Genomic DNA, 23016 nt, shown 5'->3' on the forward strand with positions numbered 1-23016 from the left:
ATTGGAGGGGCAGAAGCAAATTAAAAGTTGCTTTCTACTTGTTACCTACCAAGTCCAGCTCAGACAACAAACAGGTTTAACTTGAATATTTTTTCTACAAATAAAATATATACATATATTTTGGATTCAATGTAACAAGGGTGTGATGTGAACTCACAGTCATCTCTTCAAATTCTTGTCTTTACCATCAGCTTTGCCTCCTCAAAAATATGTGGGGTTACAGCAGAATTTCTGGAGGATGCTGACAGGTATCCGCTGAAAAACAGTTCAAAGATATTGGTGAAAATCCAGTTGACTCAAAAAAAATAAAGTTTTCTTGCTGTAGGTCTTTTAGGAATCTTTAACAGGCTAATATGTGTTGTGAATTTACAAAAAAAAAAAAAAAGAAAAGAAAGGACTTTGGATATAGAATTTCCAAACTCATTTGTCCACGGAATGTTTTATTTCCCAAACTTCAGGCTTTTAGTCAATAAATATTTGCTGAACACCTAGCGTGTACAGGCATGAGGGATAGGTGTTGGAGATTAACTGAATACATCAGACATGGTCCCTCCTCCAAAGTCCCTGAAAGATCTTATATTCTAATGGGTTGCTTATTTTAGCCCTTGTTCTTTAGAATTTTCCTTAAAAAGATTTGTTCTATGCCATTTTTCCACATTTCTGCCACTGAAAAGCTATTTGTTGACACAAATATACAAATCGCCTGGGCACAAATTTGCCTTGTAAGAGAAATTTGTTTATATAAGACATTTAAAAAAATGTACATTCAAAACCAAGCACGACAAAAATGCTCTGGTCACCTTTTCTCCCCGTCGTTGGTCAGTTTTAGCTAAGAATGGAAACCCTTGATAAAGCACAAAGCCATCTGCCTCTTTTCTCTTTTCTCCCTTGATTTGATTCCTTCCCCTGTACCAGACATCAAATCCCCCCATTTTATTTTTCCTCTGCTCACTCAGGAAAGAGCTGCCATCAGCTATTTGAATTTGTTTGGTCTTCCCGTGAGGCATTTCCACAGAAGTTAAAGTTATGTGTTATCTTGTTATCCCCAGAGATGGTCTCATCCGGGTATTTCTTAGGCTATGGCTCTTCTCTATTCCCAACTGATTACATCAGTTAATCATGGCACCTGAATCTTGATGAATTATATGAAAGAAAACATGGAAGATGTAAATACACTTTTCCTGGATCCTAGGTAAAATTTGATGATGCCCAGCTTTCTGTGTAAGGATTAGTAGGAACTTTGTGCCTGAGTAGCTGTGAACATGTCAGATGTCAAAGGACATGTCCCACTGGGCCTAGACACAAAAGGGACTTCCTCTTCCCTTCTGGTCACTACAAATTTCATGGGAATTTCCATTACGGGGAGAGACCCAAATATCCTAGCCACGATAACCTGAAACGCAATCTTTTGCTCCACATCCTCTGTGACTTGCTAACTCTTTCCTTCCAAATTTGTCACAAACTACCAGACTCTCAGCCCAATAAGCATGGATCTTGGATCTGGGGATCTTATCCATGAATCCTTGTGAGCAAGATCCAAGAATACGTGCTGAGTCACAGTAGTTGATTTCACAGTTATTTGGATTATCAAAGTAAATCTAGAAAAAGTATTTTATCAATTGTTTTAGGACCTTGTCCTGTTCAACATATTTCTCAAATATATCACAACTCCTTCCACCTAGAGCCATCACATATATCACCATTTGTGTCTAGGTCATCATCATCTAAGACCGCAATAATAGGTCTCAACTGGTCTTCCCAATTTTACTTTTGTCCTCTCCAATTTTTTACACAGAAGAATAAATGACCCTAAAAATAAATCAAAGTTCCCTCTTCTGGCCAAAACAGACCAACAGGAACAACTTGAAACAATTAGACTATTGAAGTTTGTGTGTGTGTGTGTGTGTGTGTGTATTTATATATCTCATAATTTTCAGATATTGACGCAAATGTAGTACAAGACTGTGATCCCCCAAATAAGGAAAGTCAACTGTTAAGCATATTTTATCTTCAAGTTTGATGTCTCATACATTATAATATATATGATATAGTCTAATACATACTATATCATATATATGTACATATGTATACGTTGTATATGTATTACATAAATTACATATGAGATACACACACACACACACATACATGTATACACACACATAGACAAATTCTTTATTAATCTAAGATCAGAATTCTCCATTGTCCTAGTATGTTGGAGAACAGTTTGGAGATCAGCCTTTGCTATTGTCATCTCTGAAAATTGTTCTATCAATGAAATGATCCACCATGAAGGACATCTGTGGAAACACAGTCTGTGACTATAGCCCATGAATAATTTCCACTTGCTCCTGCCAGTCTTTCGAGCTACGTGTCCTTGAGTCACAGAGACATGGATGGGCAGCTGAGGGTATCACAGCATATTCCACGGCTACCATAACTCGCTGCAGTGTTAATATCTGCTCACACAAATACATCCAGCCTCCCCAAAACATTATGCAATAACACTCGCATTCTTTCCTTGAGACGCCAAATGCGACTCTCTCCAAGCACTAAGTAGTGAAGAGCACTGAATGCCTGACTCCTATTCTAGGAGAGCGACACAAGTACTCTGTTATCTTGGGCAAGTCACTTTTGGATCCTGTTTTCCCACTCTGGATCTTCATTTTTTTTCCAGCTGTTAAATGGAAGGGAGGAAGCGCCCCCCATGTCCTTCTCTCCCACACAATTGACAACTTTGAATGCCTTATCAGTGTGACCCCTCCATTTTCAGCTCCCAGTCTCCATGAAGGTAAAAGCCAGATCACAGTATTTATCCACTCCAAATCCTCCAATGGCTCCCCATTTCACTAGAATGAAACCTTAAGTCCTTACAATGACCTAGAAGGCCCCACAACATAATTTTCCCTCACACCCTCTGCTCAAACTCCTATATCTACGACTCTTCCCCTCTATATTAATTTGCTAGGGTTGGCATAACAAGATACCACAGAATGGGTGACTAAAACAACAGACATTTATTTTCTCACAGATCTGGAGGCTGGAAATCCAAGCAAGATCAGAGTGTCACCGGGTTTGGTTTCTTCCGAGCTGTCTCTGCTTGGCTTGCAAATGACTACCTTTTCACAATATTCCTCACGTGGTTTTCCCTCTGGTGTCTTGTTGTGTGCCCAAATTTTCTCTTCTTATAAGGATGCCAGTTGAATAGGATTAGAGCCCACGCTAATGGCCTCATTTTAACCAAATCATCTCTTAAAAGGCCCTACCTTCAAATGCAGTCACATTCTGATGTACTAAAGGTTAGGGCTTCAATATATGAAATGTGAGGGGACACATGTCAGCCCATAACACCCTCCCTCACTCTGCTCCAGCCAAACAGGCCTTCTGTATGTTCTCGAAACACACTCTTGTCTTTGCACTGACTATTCCTTGTCTCTCGCACGCTGCAAAATACATGGTGTCTGATAACTTTGAGGTTGCTCTCCGTAACCGAATTGACATGTCAACCCTTGGCTAGAACACTTTTTTTGTAAGATTCGTTCTGAACTTCTCTTGATCTCCTTGCTTCCCATTCTTTTTCCATTTGTTCCCTTTTGCCTCCTGAAGTTTTCACTTCAATGCCTTCACAGGAAACGCCTTTACACTTTGGCTTCCCTTGTTTCATTGAACCCATCAGGGTACGACTTTTATCTTCTCTTCTGGCATGGCCGCCGTATTAGAAGTGCTGATTCATTCACGCAAAAAAAAGCTGAATTACTGAATACCAGGTGATGTGTCTATCACTGTTAGAATCTAGGGATACCCAGGAAAACATCAAGATTGGAATTAATTAGGATTAGTACAGTATCTACTTCTAGAATACAGTAGCAAGTACACAGGGCACTCTCAGAGCCCAGAGAAGCGACACTAAAATGAATAGGCCTCAGGAAGTCTTCTAGAAAGAAACAGTGATAGGGCTGAAGTTTGAAGAATAGACAATTGTTTATTCTGGCTTATAACGGGGAAAGGCATTTTCTAGACTGTGTTCACATCACATGTGAAAGTGTAGAAGTATGAAACAGCATGACATAGACAGAACAAAGGACATGCTGCCGGATGTGGATAATGAGGCTCGATTGGGGATAGACATGGGGGGCAGAAAACAAAATCATATCTTCAAAGATGCTGTCACTTGGAAGCCCTGGGGAGCATTACCAAATTTTGAACAGGGGGAAAATTTGGTCAGATCTCCAATTTAGGAAGTTAGTCTGCCATCACAGAAGAGGATGATTTAGAAGAGCTGGTTGTAGACCAAAAAAAAAAAAAAAAAGAGGCCATTTAGAAATTTACTGTAGCAATTTGGCCACGAGAAAATAAGGGTCAGAATCAAGGCAGAGGCAACACAGTAGAACGGAATGTATGGTTGTACACTAAATTAAGGAAATTGAATCTACAGGATTGGTGTTGGGTATAGATGTGGGACTTGACCAAGAAGAAAAATCTGAACTGACTCCCAGGTTTCTGGGTTTGGCAATGAAAGAGATGATGATATTATTTGAAGGAAGAGAAACAAATTTGGTTGCAGACACACTGAGTGTCCGGGAGACATCCAAAAGAGATGTCCAATAGGCAGCTGTATTTATAATTTTTGTAACCACCAAGTGAGAGTATAAGAGAGTTTGGACTGGTTGAAGCCTACCCAGCTGTTTTGTTTTCCTTGTAAGAGTTCTAGTCTCCTAATCACACCTTAGAATCTTATGCAAAAGGAAGAATGCTACAGGTTTTTTTCTTTTTTTATTTTTATGAAACCAAGTATAACTAAAAAGGTAAAGTACATATACAACCCCTCTCCCGCAATGTGTCATCTCCTAAGGCGCAGATGTCTCTCGGATCCCCAAAATGTGACAAGGCACAAACACATTGAAGTGACCATATAGTAATCTCTTGATTCCTACTATAAAGCAAACTATAATGATTAATGCAAAAGTATAGTGCTTCACAGATAACCAAATGTTTTCTTTTGACTGAGAAACTCTAGTGAAGTAGGCAAAAGAGAATATATTCTGGCTCTTATTTTACTGATTAGGAAACGGACAAAGAGATTTAAGTGACTTGTCCAAGGTCACACTTAATCTGCGGTGAGCAGATTAAGTCTTCTGACTCTTAATCTTGCTCTTTCCAAGACATAACGCATGTTCCTCCAAAGACCATGCTTACAAAGGATATATAATCTACTCCCCATAACAGCCTAGCAATAATAGCAATTTAATCTTCTAAGTAATCAATCCAGGCTTTTCCATTTACCAGTGAAATTGCAGGTGGAAACTATAGAACTTGAAACTCTACCTTTGCCACTTCTGTATTGATCCTATTCGATGGTGAGCGATATTAACGGGATACCTACCAGCATGCCCTTTCACAACCAAGCCCTTCAAAGCAGAATAGCCCACAACGCAGAAGGTGCCAAGTTCCCTTCTTGGCTCTAAAGGGTCGTTAACCCTGACCTTTCTCTTCTGTCCAGCTGCTTAGGGATAACTGGCTTTCATTCTAATAATTATCATCATCTTTATTTTATCACTTTATTAAGAATCCTCTAAATGTCCATGTGGTCTGCAATATCAGCTGCGATCATATCCTTACATGGATTAAGTGACAGTGTCATAAATTATCACCTGCAAAACACTACCATCTCAAAAGTTGTAATTCCCTGTCAAGTTCCCTATTGTAGCATCATAAATTGCCACACTGTGTGGCTTTGCAAAAAAGTTAAAGATAAACATATATTGATGAGTCCCGCATTAATTACTCTCTTTTGAGTCTCGTGGTTTCTCGGGGATGCGATCTGTAGGGTTTACATAAATGTTTTTATGTAGCATGATAAGTTAAGACATGCATCTTTTGTAGAAAGGAGAAAGGAAAGTAATTTGATTCTCTGCAGAGATGGCGATGTATCAGAGACAGCTTGAAATGTTTTATCTTTATCTACTAAAAATTCCAGGCTGAAAAGAGTGAAATTACCTCTTCTCTCTAAATGCTTTCACCCTAGTGGCATTATATAATTATCTACAAAAGGGTGTGTCATATTATACAATCGCTACCTTTCCCGTAGCTGGAGATTTCAAAGATAAATAGATGAGAAATAATGTGGCGCGAAAGACACATCAAAAGTTCATCCAGACAAGCTTTCTCGTAATGGTCTCTATTTGAGTAAAAACACAACATTTTCATTTAAAAAATATAAAACCTTAACCTGTGCTTCTCTCTTGTCATAGCACTCTGCAACGTCACCTTCTTTCTTCTTTCTCCAAGCACACGGTCATCTTTTGGGTTCACTGAATACCAAGCCCATTCATGTCTCAGGGCCTTTGCACGTCCAGCTATTTCCTCCTGTCTACCTTCTGCAACCACCACGGTCCAGCTGAGATGGTTTTTACCACGTTTGTCGCTATCACTTCACATTATTCATTTTCTTTATAGTGCTTATCAAAATTTGAAAAAAGAAATTTAACTGTTACTTCTTATCTGTCTTCTCCAGCTCCATCAGGATTGCTAACGTGTCTAGGTTGGACGTTGTGTATAACCAGGGGCTAGTACGTCATTGGTGTCCAACATATTTTTGCTGAATGAATGAATGATGGGAATTTCTACTCAAATTTTTAGCTGTTGCCTTATATACTTAAAAATTAATACTATAGCTTTATATTCTAAACGCAAATATATTTCTATAGGTAGGGAAATCTTCACCCACGGACACAGTTCACAAAGATTGTAAGTAGGGGAGTGAAAACTGAGTTTGTTGGAACTTTGAATCCATTCTGCTAATGTTCACTTTGTAATAAGTTTCAGATGTTTTATGGAAGTGGAGGACGAAGTTTGAAACCGTCAATGCGATTTGATTAACAAATATAATATGGAACTTTTTTGATTGAAAGCATCCTGTCTGCTTCGTAGAATGAGATGTAGAACCCATATCACTTTCCTACCTCTCTCAAATTATGTGTTCCTTAAATTACAGAAAAGAAATTCTACAAATGACAATTTAAACTCAAAGGAAATAATTAATTTATTTAACTTAAGTAACATCCAACTTAACACTATTTCTTTTCTTTGGTGTTCATTCATGATGGAGAATACCCCAACTTTTTCTTAAAAAAAAAAAAAAGTTCCTGAATTTTGCAAACCATTAAGTGTTAAATCATTTGTAGGCCATCAGTAGCTTGACTTTTCAATCCCATCTTTAAAAAGATCCCTCCTATCGGGGCACCTGGATGGCTCAGTTGGTTAGGTGACCGACTTCGGCTCAGGTCATGATCTCACAGTTTGTGAGTTCGAGCCCCGCGCCGGGCTCTGTGCTGACAGCTCAGAGCCTGAAGCCTACTTTAGATTCTGTGTCTTCCCCTCTCTCTACCCCTCCCCTGCTCATGCTCTGTGTCTCTCTGTCTCTCAATAATAAATAAACATTAAAGAAAAAATTTTTTAAAATGCCTCCTGTTAAATACAGGCATGTTTTACGATGTACAAGACATGCTAAAAAAATTTGGATGCAAACCAAAATGTGTTAGCAGACTGAGCAGGGACAGGGTGGTAGCAGAGAAAGCACTTACTGTGCCCCAAACAACCTTACCAGTCCTGATTTCACGCAGGGGCATCAGTGAGGCCTCATCCTTGCCTTCTTCAAATACACATACCCGAACTGCTATCTGAGGTGGTTCCATGTTATGAGAAGGTGACAGAAAATACGGTTATTATATCAGACCAAGGATCGACGAAGTTTTCCAGGAAAGGGCCAGACAGTGAATATTTCATACTTTGAGTCGCATAGTCTCTGTCACAACTGCATGGACAATACACAAACGGACATGAGTAGGCGTGTTATAATAAAACTTTATACACAAGAACAGGCGATGGGCCAGATTTGGCCTCTGGCTGTAGTGTGCCAACCCCTGTATTAATGGATTCTACATAGCTGGCTTGTGAGGGGAAGTCAGCCATAGAGTAAATTCAGACTCAGCCAACATCTATTAAATACCCACTGAACGTCCAGGTCTTCAGATAGTGTCATAACCAAGCTTCACAACTTATCCATAATTGGTGGGTGCGAAAACCAAAACAGCTTGACTATCAACTTGTATAGACAGACCATGAATCCATTCTCCTCCTCCAGGACTTAACGACTCTGGAGTCAAACAACCTGGGTTGGAACCTTTCCTGGGCCACTTACCAAGGGTGCGCGTCACGCAAAATGACTCAACTTTTGTCTCAGGGTCTCATCTACCTCATGCAGCGGTTATGAGAATTAAGAATTAAGCACAAATAGTGCTTAGGGCAGTATCCTGTGCTCAATGCCTGTGGCCAGCTTCAAACACGATTCTGTAGACACTTAGGGTTCCAGAGAGTTCTTTCAAAGATTCCACAAATACTTGATCCAAACAATGCTGTTAGAGTATTTTTTTTAATCATTTAAAACACTTTAATAGCAAAAAATAAATATAAATAAATAAATAAATAAATAAAACACTTTCATAACACAAAACTTATACTCCTTCAGTGTGCACCAAATTTAACCTATTTTCTTCCTCAACGTGTTAACACGTGGGGTCTGTTAACTTCTGTTGTGCTCAGACATTGAAGCAAAGCTTTCCTGTTCTGTTTATTTAAAGATATTGCAGAGAATTCACGGTGGGCAGATAAAATTAATTATCGCCATTTTTAGCTACTGACATGTGTGAATCAGAATTGTCTTGGACACCATGCAACCGAAGTAAAAAAACATATAAAACCGGAGGCTGAAGTGGATATGATTTCTGTTTCTAATTTCCGGTTAATCAGAAAAACTTCATTACCTCTATTGTTTGTTTTTATAACAAGTACATGTTATTACCTAACACTTCACTGGAAAAGAGTTGTTTCTTTAGATCAAGGCTTTTTTTAGATCAAGGCCTGAAATTCCTAGCATGAGAATGATTCTTAAGTATCCTTTTTTTTTTTTTTTTTAATTTTTTTTTTTCAACGTTTATTTTATTTTTGGGACAGAGAGAGACAGAGCATGAACGGGGGAGGGGCAGAGAGAGAGGGAGACACAGAATCGGAAACAGGCTCCAGGCTCTGAGCCATCAGCCCAGAGCCCGATGCGGGGCTCGAACTCACGGACCGCGAGATCGTGACCTGGCTGAAGTCGGACGCTTAACCGACTGCGCCACCCAGGCGCCCCAAGTATCCTTTTTTTTAAAAATCATACCCTTAAAACCAGAACAGGGCGAACAGTTACCGAGTGGACCTCATTCTCCTCCAGTGCCCACCATCATCGCAGTGCCCTACTGGTCTTAACACATACCTTCTCCTTGAATCCTCCTGACAATTCTCTGAGTTTGCCAGGAAGGTACCATTAGTCTCATTTTATAAACGAGGAAGCTGAATGAGATTTTGAAAGTATAAACGACTTCTCAAGATCATACTCTTAAGCAAGTAACAGAGTCAAGACGCAACTCAGGAGACTTGTGAGTACTGGCCCAGGGCTTTTCCCACCAGTTTTGATATTGAAAAGACGGCTGGGATGTGGAGTAGGGTTTTGGCGGTCCAAAGGTCAACCTTCAGCCATTGCCAAGGCCGATGGAGACACAGGCTCACCAAGCATGTCTCACTCCTTGGTTGTTTTCCTATATGATGACCGGGCTCTCTAAGGATAAAAGGACAGCCTAAACACTTGTGAAGTCTTTTAATTAATTTCTCTGGCCTCTGTCTTACTTTCTGCAAGAGTCATTTGACGTAACGCTTTGCTAAAAAAATCCACATACGGGTCTCAACCTCAGTCCTGATTAAGGCCTCCTAGAGTTTGTGCCCCATGAGGGGAGAGGGAGTATTGGGTATTTGTATCTACAGCACATAGAGGTACCCAGTGCGTATCTATGAACAAATGTAGAATGGAGTCAAGCATCATGCCATATAACTTTCTCTTTAGGTCTCTTTTCTTTTTGCTACCACGATTTTCGGGCCACTTCTGCAGGAATGTTGTAGTAAGTTTCCGAACGATTTTTGAAATTTTGATCCTCCCTCCCTCAGATTTTTTTCTCTATATCACCGTCAGCATATCTTCTCAGAGCCTCCAGCAAGGTTTCTCAAGTGCCTCTTAGAACAAGACAATATGGGCATGCCTTACTAGTATGTGTCGTATGTCCTCCCTGCTCCGATCCTGTCACCCTCCTCACAGTCCTGCACATACAGGGCATGTGTATGTTCACATACAATGTGCTGCTGCCTTATGGCTTTGTGATTGCTTGTCTGTCTGCCAGGTTTCTTTTCTCTCCACAAATCCAAATCCTAACCCATAATTTCAGACCCAATCCAAACTTTGTCTTCCATCACCCCTTCTCCAGTAATTTAGCCCTTTATAATTTTCATAACACAAACGTTATACTTGATGACATTTCAATTATTTTACTTATATTATTATGCTTATATTATTGCGTTAGTCCGATCTCCACGGAAACTGTACCCAACCATATGAATTGTACCCCGAGTTTCCTACCTCCTCCACTGTTTAGTTACATTCATAGATTTAACTAAGTTGAAATCATCCCAAAGCACAGATGCAAAAAACATACATATTTCTGAGACATGTCCCACATGTGGTCCATGCCTATCTCAAGATAATTTTCCACTGTATTTTTAATTAAAAACTACATTATAATTTTCTAGTCTGTTTTTCCTCCTTGAGCATTGCCATTGTTATTGATATTTATTAAATAAAATCTGCCACTGAAGCACAAATAATCACCTAAGAACGAAACAGCCAATATTTAAGAACTGACTGCCTTCTAATTGGTGAAACAAAATGAGTGACACATTAGTTAGTCAAACTCCTTTCACCTGGGAAGATCTCTATTGACTTCCTTTAGTGTTATCTAGAAGATTTGGGAAATTCTAATGGCGTTTCAAAAGACTTCAATGAGTAGGACATGATTGGGCCTTTCACATCTACTGACTTAAAAAAACAAAAACAAAAACAAACACTAGGGGCGTCCCGGTGGCTCAGTCAGTTAAGCGTCCAGCTTCAGCTCAGGCCATGATCTTGCGGTTCACGAGTTTGAGCCCCATGTCAGGCTCTGTGCTGACTGCTCAGAGCCTGGAGCCTGTTTCAGATTCTGTGTCTCCCTCTTTCTCTGCCCCTCCCCTGCTCATGCTCCGTCTCTCTCTCAAAAATAAATAAATAAATAAATAAACAAACATATATTAAAATTTTTTTAAATAAATACTTAAACTAAATACAAAAGAGATTCTTTTTTTTTTAAATTTTTTATTACTGTTTTTTTTGACAGAGACAGAGAGACGAAGCATGAACAGGGGAGGGGGAGAGAGAGAGGAAGACACAGAATCTGAAGCAGGTTCCAGGCTCTGAGCGGTCAGCACAGAGCCCAACGCAGGGCTTGAACTCACAAACTGTGAGATCATGACCTGAGCTGAAGTTGGTTGCTTAACCGACTGAGCCACCCAGGTCCCCCACAAAGGAGATTCTTTTGAGTGAGATTCTATGATTCCTCAACCCTTATGTATTTTTTAAAATATGGTATGAATGAAAGACAAATTTTATTTGTATTTAGAAAATGAGGAGAGAAGTTGTAGGTCATTAATATCAGGGGACATTTGGGGCACCTGGGTGGCTCAGTCAGAGAATGCCCACGCTCTCTTTTCTATTTCTATTCCCCGGAATGTTCCCCAACCCCAGCTCCACCCAGATCCCGCCACACCCCCAGATCTGCACATGGCTCATTTCTTCCCATCACTTACTTCTCTACTATACTGTACTCCTTGTAAAAGCCCATTCCAGACAGTTCGGTCTAATACCTCCTTTCTCCGTTGTTCCCTATCCCTTTCCCTGCTTCACTTTTCTTCTTGGCATTGTTTTACTACTTACAAATACATACATTTTTATGCATTTCCTTTTTTGTTAGCTGTCTCCTTCCCCGGAGCATACGCATTATGAGAGCAGGGATCTTGTCCATTGTATGTACCCTGAAAATAGTACCTGGTGTGTAGCAAGGATTTAATAAATACTTATTAAGTGGATGAACGATGGATGAAGCCCCGCCTGGCAAAGGGAGCAATACGCTGGCAGGGAGTAGCGGCCGGCCCCTCCCGGCTCCGCCAGCTTGCCACGGTCCCCACCACACTCCCACTGTGTTCCCACGGCTGAGTTCGTTTGTTATTAAAGTTGTTTGTCTCATAGCCCACTCTTTTTAGTGATGGCCCTGCTTGTTCTGTGTAGGTATTTCCATTTGTGACATGATACTCCTGGCCTAAGATGTGATCAGGACAAAAAAAAAAAAAAAAAAAAAAAGTCTGCTGCTAAAAATAATTTGAAAACTCCTAGACAAGAGGACCTTTCAAATCCCTTCCAGCACTAACAACCAGTGAATTCATGCTTCACAGCCATTCAGATCTGTAAGTATGAAATACAAGACGTGCGTATTCAACTTTCCTTCATCGCCTCCTTTAAATGCTTGCTTTTTTTTTTTTTTTTTTGCCTTTTTTTTTTTTTCTTTTTTGAGTCAATCCCCGCAGGAGCGCACCACGTGAGCCCATTAAGAGAACAGTTCGTTCCCACCTGCCACCTCCAGCCAGGCCCAGCCGACAATCTGGGCTTCACCGCTCCCTTCTTGATCATGTACAGCCGTCCCAATGCCGGGTGGCAGCATTTGCAGAGACAGCTGTTGGGCTCCGCAAACGTTCGGAGGAGGGCAAAACGTGAGGTAGGTGGCTGCATTCTTCTCCTTTTTACGGAAAGAAACAGCTGCAACCTCCCGGAGTAAGAAGGAGTAAACAAAAGCTGCCGGTGCCCCCACCCCCACCCCCCATTCAGCAGCAAGCATTCAAATGGATTTTGCCCCCAGCGAGGTCGCCATCCCAGTCCTCTCTCTAGGCTCAGTGTCCCACTGCCCAGCACGGAGGGGAAGCGAGGTCTTTGCTTGCCCTGCTCAGTTGACCAAACACTGTCCCAGAGGTGCCGTTCAACCCGAATCGCACGAGTGTGGTTCGAGTCCCCTGCCTCGGCCAGCGGTCCATTGCTGGTTACCCCACAGGGCATCGTCAAGGTTCAGCAACCTCTGTGCGCACCGGGCAAAAAAGGCAGTGTTTCCCTCTGAGAGGCAACATTCTTAGGTTCAGCGGCGTGAATGTCCCCGCGTCTGTGCAGCACTGGCTAAGGGAGAAGTAGGTCTCCCTGTGTAGGAAACTTCAAGGTATGTTTAGGGGTCCTCTCTGATTCAGCTGCTGCTGGCTCATTCCTTTTGTTTCCCCTTCCCTTTTATTTGCTTATACAGAAAACAGTGTGTTCATTTATTCCTTGTCCCACCCCCCACCCCTCTTCCCTGCCAGGGCCATCTGTCCTTCTCAAACCGTCTCTGGTTGCACGGTTTTGAATCCAGGTGACAATCAAAATGAAGAAGTGATTGTCCCTTAATGTTTCCTCTGAAGGGATTAAAATTTAAAAAAAAACAAAAACAAAGCAACAACAACAACAAAAAACCCTTTGTGTTTGTGGCACATTCTCCAGTTGAAATACTGTACTCACTGAACTGCCAGGAGTAAAGCCTGGGAGCAGCCTCTTTGCTGCTGGGACGTAAATGTGTGAAGCTGGGGCACTGTTTCTTAAATATGCTGGAATTGAGCGCGTTCTTTAAAAAAAAAAATGGTTGGCACTTTTGATGCTTCACATAGTTATATTTTCAAGGTCTTCTGCTCAGTTTAAAACGAAGCTTCTTTGTCTCCATATGTGTCATTTAAGACACAACTTGGTTCGCAAGTAAATGCACTGAAAAATGAAAAGGGCAAATCTTGGGGCGCCTGGGTGGCTCAGTCGGTTAAGTGTCTGACTTGGGCTCAGGTCATGGCCTCCCGGTCTGTGAGTTCGAGCCCCGCATGGAGCTCTGTGCTGACAGCTAGAAGCCTGGAGCCTGCTTCGGATTCTGTGTCTCCCTCTTTCTCTGCCCCTCCCCTGCCCATGCTCTCGCGCGCTCTCTCTCTCTCTCTCTCAAAAAATAAACATTAAAAAAAGAAGAAGAAGAAAAAAAAAAAAGAACAAATCTCTTGTGCCCTGACCTTCATGAATTCAATAACTTAATATATCCATACACCTATGAGTTTGAGAAAGATATCCACTGATACAGTAAGAGATTATGAAGGAATTTGTCTACATGATTCTTTTATTGCATGGTTCTTCATGTCACCCACCTGTGTTGCTGTTTTTTATAAAGCCATTGCCCCTCTAAGAAGTATTGATTTCGTCTGGTTAAACATGTCAAGTGAAAGGAAATGATCAATGAGTCACTTCTTCAAAACATTTAGCCCAGCAATGGAATCTGCTGAGTTTTATGATCTCAAAGAGAAGAAGTTAAAATTTGACATGTTTCCTTCATCTTTTTTTTTTTTTTTTTTTTTTTTTTACCTCCCTCCATTATCATCACTTTTTGTCGTTGTTATCGTGGATGGCCTAAAGGAGCTTGAGATGGCCTTCCTTGGAGATCTGGGTTTTAAATGCAATTTGTATCTCCTAAGTGAATTGGCTTAGGCCAGTAATGACTCATTGCCCTGTGGTCTGCGGAAACGTTATCAGCAAAGGCATCCACCTCAGGAGAAAACAAGCTCAGACATCTCCTGTGGGCCCATCTTTCCAACCATCTCCTGGACTCTAGTACCCTTTCCTGAGCCAAAGATCTCTTTAAAATCACTCACCATCAGACCATTTGGTGACATTTAGGAATGGCTGAAGTCCTTACCAATCTCAGATAGATTGGGAGGAAGATCACTTTGAATCAATGATTTCCATGATCTCTAAAATTCACAAAAAGCTGTATTTCTTAAAATTAATGGAAGTCGTCCCATGACAGGTCCGGCAGGAGATCAACTCAAGGGGAATTTATGGATAAAGTTCCCAGGGCACTCACTGTAAGACAGTTTCACTCAAGGGATTCCCCCAGTTGGTTTCTGCAGTAGAATTGCTCTGAGGCCCCGGAGTCTACAAGGCCCGGCCCCAGGCCATTGCTTCTGTCTTTTAATTAGAAGAATGGTCAGCCAGCCATTTGGTAAGTGTACCCTCAGTGCCAGAAACTATGCTTATACATGGTGTCTTTCATACTCATAAGTATTCCAGTAGGAAATCGGTGCATTTTTGTTACTGTTGTTTTTCAGATTAGGTACCTGTGCCATAAGAGTGGACGGTGGCCTGCCTTAGGCCACACAATTTGATAGGTGTTGTTTTTTCAGAAAAATGGCCTAGATGATATAAAAGCACCACCTTTCCCAAGAAGCCGTGTAGACTCAGAGTGCCGATTTCTTCCATAGTTTAATGAATTCCTGATAATGAGGGATTTTGGAGAGCTAAATTAATTCCTTGCCATGTCCTAGGATACTATTTATGTGTTCTTATGAGGGTCATTCATTTTATATACTGAATCCTTATTTGAAAGGATCATTGCCTTATTCATGCGCTAATCTGTAAGGAGAAGTTTATGTATTTGGGGAATTTAATTCATTCTGCATTTTATCCAGGAAATGAGAGCCAGATGTTTGGGGGCATTTGTTACTTGCTTTAAATAAAATATTGGGTTAAGATAAGAGAGATATATTGATTGGCTATCGCATCTTCCTCTGAAGAAAGTGCAAATTTTCATATCCTACATCTTATCATCCCTTAAAACTTCAGGACCGACTCTGATAAAAAGAAAACATTTAAAATTTCCTTTTATTTGTAGATGGCAGGGGTGGGAAGGTGCACTCAACTAGATTAACAGAGCTCTCAATTAATCTAAATTCAAAGCAAGGGGCCTCCTGAGTGTCAGGGACCTTGAGCAAAAGCACTTTCTAGGAGAGTTCACTGCCAGGTTCACAGAGAGGTCACAGTCGTCCGGCATCTCGAGGCCAGATCCTCGGATTCCGTTTCAGGCAGGGACACTCCAATAGTAAGAAGAGCTCACTGAGCCCTGTCCACGTGTGTCTGCTGGCCCGCCGGCCTGTCTGGCATCCCTGCCTCTCCTCTTCCGCCCTCCCCTGCACGACCTCCCAAACCGAATGAGCTGTCTTTCCAAATACCACCCTAACTCATGCAACAGCTGGAGGCAAGAGCGAAATAGACTGAGCTCATGCAAAGGGTATTGGCATGGAGTTCTTCTCTTTCTTCTCTTTCTTTGTATCACTGAAGGATGTTTGGAAAATCCATCTAAAAAACTTTTTAAAAAATTTCATTCATAACGATTGCTGAAGAATTTCTCAGACTGTTTCAGTTCGGCAGATCTTTTGGAAAGGAGGCGTGTCTGGTTTATTTCTTCTCCTTCTCCCTGTTTCCACGCTTGGGGAGGATTAGAGAGTCTGGCAAAAAGAGAAGGCTCCCACCTAGCTACCCCACTTTTCCTTAGAGATTCTGACAATGCTCCGTGAGGTTCCCTGGAAGAACAAATAGCCACCAAATTTGCAAGAGTATCGGTCCACGTTCTCAAGACACAGGCTTTCTCCCTTTACTTGCCCTTGAAACCGGCTTCGCTCTGATCTGTGAGTCAAAGAAGTAATCTGTTGTACGTTTAGGGAAGCACCTCAAAATCTGTTTGGCTCTGTGCAAATAAGGGACATTCCCTGCCCTCTTCACATACTTTGATTATGACTTAGGGGACTTGGAACAAGCTAGTGAAATGGCTGACACATAGTGACTTCATGTGTAACAACTTATTTCACGCTAATGTCATTTTCTCCTCCCCCGCCCCTTTTTTTGGTAGTAAGATCAGGGGAGTCCCAAATGCATAGTGTGTCATGTTTTCAGCAAGGTACATGACAAACTCTGGTCCTGACAGAGAGTTGTTTAATGAATTAAAGTCAATTTGGGTAGAAGTGGCGAATGTGTGCTTTTGAATTGGTCCTCTGTCCGGCACCTGAGTGGAGATCACAAGACTGAGAAGGACAGGTAACACATTAGATGAAAGGATCAGGATTCAGTAATGTCTTAGGAGCTTGGCATGTGGGCCAAACCCAATATGTTAAAATTTGGCAGTATTAATTATGACATTCCATATTCAAATTTTAAAAACTTAATATCAACTTTGGGGTTGGATTGGCCAAGTTTAAAAGTGGTTAAAAATATTTTGGAGATTTTTATTGTCCATCTTTAATTATGATATCAGCTCCAAAACATCCCAAATGATCTTAATCCAAGTTAATAAAAACAACATCGATCGTTTATTGAGTACTTAATATGTACTAAGATAACAAGCTTATAATAAGATACTATTCTTTAGAGTGTCTAAAGAAAGATGACCAGGATATGAAAAAGTCTGGAAGCCATGCAATAAAAGAGAGGGATGGTAAATATTTAACATGGAAAAGTAAAGATTTGGAAGACTGTGGGAGAGATTTTCAGATCCTGAAGACCTAGGATCAAAAGCAAACAGATTTTAGCCCCAAATAAATTTCCCAACAATAAAAGTTTCGTTACGTACAACGGAAGAGAAAACTCCAAGATGGATTTAACTCATTCATTCACCAGAAATACTCGAGCAGATGTGGGGAGCCATCCACTAAGAATGTTCCTGAGTGAAATTCTGCCTTTGGAGACATTTGGCCTACCTGAGGGAGTCTGAATTTGAGATCCATGGGTGAATTTCATGAAGTCTTTGAGTGCCTGGAAATTAGATGCAAAATTTTGTGTGTGTGTGTGTGTGTGTGTGTGTGTATACACTATACACACACATATACATATATATCCCCCCTACCCAGGGAGATGGTACGTGTATTTCTTCAGATCCTCAAAGAGATTTCATGCAATCTGCGAACCAGTAAATGGAATCCCTTACAATTCTGCAATTCTGTAATTCTCTTTTATAAAACTAGCCTTACCCTTCACAGAGGTGCACCCAACAGAGTTGTGTGATTGATTTAACGTTAGAGACAAAGGAGAATGAACAATTGAGGACAAGTCCAGCGTTTTGAGCGTAGTAACTGAGAAGCTGTTGATACCATGGAGAGATAAAGAAAATGAAGGAGAAGCAAGAAGTCCATTACCAGTGAAAGATAATTAAATAGAAATAAATGGACAAACTAAAGCCTGTCTAAGATTCCAGCACTGAGTGTTCTGAGTGTGTAATCCAAATATTCTTTTACATCATGGCAGAAAAATGCTGAAATCTAGGATGTATAAATAGAGAAAAAGCCACTTGAAATTTAGAACCATGAAATGTTGTAACTCTAACTGGTCTACAGATCACTTACTTCAACCCCCTAATGTTACAATTGAAGAAACCACATCTCAGAAAAACCAAGAGACACTGCTCTCTACCCTGGTGTTCTGGTTGCCAACCCAAGTTTCTGTCTACAAATTTAAGTGGAAAAAGTCCAGATTTCTAAAACATTCACATTTGGAAGAAAGCTCTCACTTAAATTTTCCGGAAAAAAACAACAACTAGTCTTAAGTATATATAATACACAAAGATCTACTTTGTTACAGTATAAGGCAAGACCAAAACATGGCTCCTTAAGAGTTTTGAGTATGAATTCCACTCTTCAGCAGGTTTTGGGGTACTTTCACAGTATTTTTACCTCGGTCTTCATGGTCTGATTTACCTCAGGAAAATTACACGGATTCTTAAACTGTAAAGAACAAAGTACAGGACTGTGTTATTTAGTATTGGTGAATTAGCCCCACAAATCTGGGGGTTTCCTTTGACATGTTGTCTTGCCAAGTCCTAAGACTAGAGCGAGACGGGTCCTAGAAGTGCTTATGCATCGGATATCTTTCATACTGTCTCTGTTCCTTCGACGGAAAGATTCTTTCTACATGAGGATCTCCCAGGTCTGGTTCTGAGTCAGCAGGTCTTTAGTAGATGTATAAACTTTTCCATGGCTTCTTCTTTTTTTTTTTTTTCCTCTCTCTCTCTCCTCTGACAAGGTCAAGGTAGGGTCAAAACGAGAAAAATTTGGAACTAGTCCCATTGGAGACTTATTTCCTGAGAAAACAAACTCTTTTTCATAATCCGAAAGTTTATGAAATTTTGACATGCAAGTTATACATGTGTGTGTGTGTGTGTGTGTGTTCATGTTTTGAGGAACTCACATTAAATAAAATTTTGGTTGGGGAGTTGCTGGAATGACTCGGGTGTCAGCTGATATAACTTCAACTTTAAATATTAAACCCAAACACAGGATCCATGTTCCAATTCATACTGAAGCTTTATAATATATGGCCTTGGAGTAGAGGTATAATGATCTCTTGGGAGAGGCAAGATCCAATTAAAATTCAGTTTGCTGTCTTTAGGAAAGACATAAGCGGTTATATATCCTTCGAGAGGGTCTTAGGAAATACACACCTGAGCTTTAAATGGCTACTCATTTGACTGTGAAGTTGAATTTCAATCCATCTGGGACTCAGAGCATAAGAAAGAATTCAAATAACAACACTCTGATATTTCCTGGTGTGTTACCAGGGAGAAAAGAGCTCCTGGAAAATGAATGCCTTACACATTTGCAGATATTACTAACCACTTATAAAAACAAGACTATTGTTATGCGTAAAAGTCATTCCTTTTAGGGGAAACCTAAGAGTGAATTGAAATGTGGCTGACATTTCTACCACAAGACAAAATGCTTTTTTTTTTTCTATGTTTAAGTTCTCTTAGTTAAAAAAAGAAAAAGGAAAGAAAAAAAATCTATAACCCAGTATTCATAAGCAATTTCAGACACTTCACCCATAAAATAACTCACAGGAAGACATTACACATCTAAACACAAAAGCTATTAGCAGACTTTTCTAATTGTTTTTTTTTTCTTTCTTTTTTTTTTTTTTTTAGTTCAGTAAGGGGATTCTTGGCTATATTTCAGAATCCCCAATATATTTTTTAAAAAACACACAAATACACAATAGATTGAACAGAAAACATACAAATGATCTCTATTTCATTCATTTCAAACAGCGTGCCAGAGCTTCCCCACCCCCACTTGGCTGGGTGGTTCTTTTGCTTCCTTCTTACTTTATAACAAGCGTCTGATGTTTAAAAAACATAAGAGAGAAAAGCCACTATACTGCCTCAGAGCTACCCCATCTCACTGCCCCACTTCAAATTCGGATTGACTATAATTGCTTCTGAGACCACACATTGATGAAATAAGATTGATGGGTTTATCGTATATCCATATGAAGTACCAAATGGCATCGTACTAGGGGTGTTTCGTCAACAAATTTGTCAAACAGAAGTATTAGTTAAAGCAATGCACACTGATGTAATAAATAAGCCCCCAAATCTCAGTGGCCGAGTTCTAATATCATCAAGGTTTCACTTTCATTGACAGAAACAATGCGACGGGAGTGATTCATAATGACTTAGGGAGTCAGAATCCCCCTACCCTGCCTCCCCACCATCTTCTCGGAGCCTCGGAGCACCCGGCACTTATCCAACATAAGGAAAAAGAAGCTTGAGAGACTCCTCCTTTTTAACCCACTTCTGCTCACATGTTATTGGAATGACCAAATCACAAAGCCACACCTAGGTGCGAGATGATTGAGAAATGAATTTCACAGTGAGGCAGCCACCTTTCAGTGACAACTTCACACTCTGGGAGAGGTTAGCCACAACACCTCTAATAAGATACAGTGCTGGGCATTGTGGGATGTTTGGAACTAAACCAGACCAGCATCTTTTCTTCCAGTAGCCTGTACTTGAGCAAATTTTTCCGAGTATCCTGTTTCCTTATCCATAATAGTTAATATATATTAAAAGCTTGATGTATGTCAAGTTCATTGTGGATCCAGAAGATGTGTAGATGGTAGGTATTTCAGGACTCAAACCCTGCTGTGTAAATGTCCACATCTGTCTTCCTACCTCCTGACTTCTGCGTTCTTCTAATCAAGGACTGCCACAAGACAGAGCCCCACCAGACAATGAAATAATGTGCACTGTACTAAACAGAACCCCAGCACTGACTGCTGGGGTAGCTACTGGTCATAAATGAGGGCCCAATTCCAACTCACTAGAAGCTGTATTCCAAAACACGATCACCTATAAAAGAAAGATTTCGTAAAATATGAGGTGCAATACTAAAATATTGATCAATCATTTCAAAAGAAAGGCTGAGCCAATTGAAATGGATATGCTGATTTATTTGAGTAGGTGGGTATACGAGCATTAGTGGGGAAAAGCCTACTTTAAAAACCACCCCAAAGAGACAGCAAGATGCCCAAGGTAGGGCAACACAGCACTTTAACCAGGATGCTTTACCATATTCTCCTCATGTGGCCACCTCTAATTTGCAAAGCTATCTGGATTCATATGACCCATTTCCAATTTGATAGCTTTTCCTCTCCCCAAAAATGAAGAAAAGATTTCTCTAATTTTTGCTTCCTATCATAATTCTTCCATGTTTTAGGGGCAAGGTTTTAAAAGAAGGAATCCCAGATATAGAGCAGTCCTTGACTTGGAGCAGAAAAGGAGTGTATTCTAGCAAAGGATATAGTTCCTGTGCTTAAATAACTTGTATACGAGGTAAAATTAGGGATAAATAACCTCTAAGATGTGTAGATGACATTCTATCAGGGAAGAGAGATGATGTGCAGTTTTGCAAAGGAAGTGAACTTTTAGCTAGAACTTTTAGCGACATATGAAATTAATTGAATTGACCAAGTATAGAAAAACGGGGAAATTGCCATTTGGAAGCATATGATCTACTCAGTCAACCACCAAATATGTTGAGTGCCTTTCTACAAGGTAGGGTATAAAGTACAGAGGAAAGAGGGGCGACTGTAAAATATTCATGGCAGTGTCTCCCCTCATTGAGGTCAGCAGCTAAGAGCAAGAACAGAAGAGAAAGAGCACCCACAGGTGCCTGGCAACGTGCTGAGTGCATCAGCTCTACTTAATCATTTGGCATTAATGAACGTAAAGCACTGCGCCTGGCACAGAAGAGTGTGCAATAGTGGTTATCTGTGATTTAAATGCCAACTTTATATGGAGATTACTATTATCTCAGCTCTCAAAATAAGGAAAGTAAGGCATGGTGGGGGTAGGGGATATATTCAAAGCCCCTTAGCTGGAGAAATCACACACTCACAGATAGAAAGTCCAGTGACAATGAGTGTATTCTTGGAAAATGGTGGCCTGGGCACCCACCCTGCCTCCCCTTCTCCTACTCCCCCCTGCCATAATTCTACTCAACTGCCAACTTAAGCAGACCATCTTTGGGGCAGGGCGCTACATGGGGCATGAAGGATGCATGCAAGGACTCCCATCTCTGGAGGTCCAGCTGGAGAAAGCTTGTGATGAGATGATTTGCATGCACCAGTAATGATGAACTGGAGAAAAGAGTCAGACTTCCAAGCTTCCTGGAGAGAGTGTAGCCGGGGAGAGAAGGATCTGTGAACCTTTAAAGGGCAGAGTGCCAGCTTGGGGGCATCCGCTGGTCTCTTCGGCTTTGGAGGAGTTGGGATGGAGCTCGACATGGTGGGACCTGGTCCTCTCTACTTTTGAGGCTGGCCTGCCACCTTGCAACGTTGAGGGGAAATGGCTTCCTCTCAACAATTTGCCAGAGACCCAGATGGATGGATTTCCCTCCGTGTCTGCAACTCAGGATTCCTCAATGCTAATCCAGCCAATTACAACCAGGGGTCAACAATGAAAATAATGAACACCGCAAGGGGACCCAGGAGTCAGATTGAGGAACGAAAGCGACACACCAAGAAGAATATTCTTCTGCTAAAATAGAATGGCCAGAGGAGACAGATAACTACTTTAACAAAGAGTAAAAAGCACGCTTACAGAGAGGAAAAATAGCATTAAAATAACTTTCTATAGTTTTTATATTTAAAAAATGTAATTCAGTGGGGTGCCTGGGTGCCATTAAGCCTCCGACTCTTGGTATCGGCTCAGGTCATGATCTCATGGTTTGTGAGATCGAGTCCAGCATGATGCTCCGTGCTTGGGGTTCTCTCTGTCCCTCCCCTGCTTGCATGCTCTCTCTCAAAATAAACATATTTTTAATTAAAAAAAAATGTAATTCAGTGAAGGCAAGGGTGGTCCC

Source organism: Leopardus geoffroyi, chromosome B4 (genome assembly GCF_018350155.1).
Source record: "Leopardus geoffroyi isolate Oge1 chromosome B4, O.geoffroyi_Oge1_pat1.0, whole genome shotgun sequence".
Lineage (NCBI taxonomy): Eukaryota > Metazoa > Chordata > Mammalia > Carnivora > Felidae > Leopardus > Leopardus geoffroyi.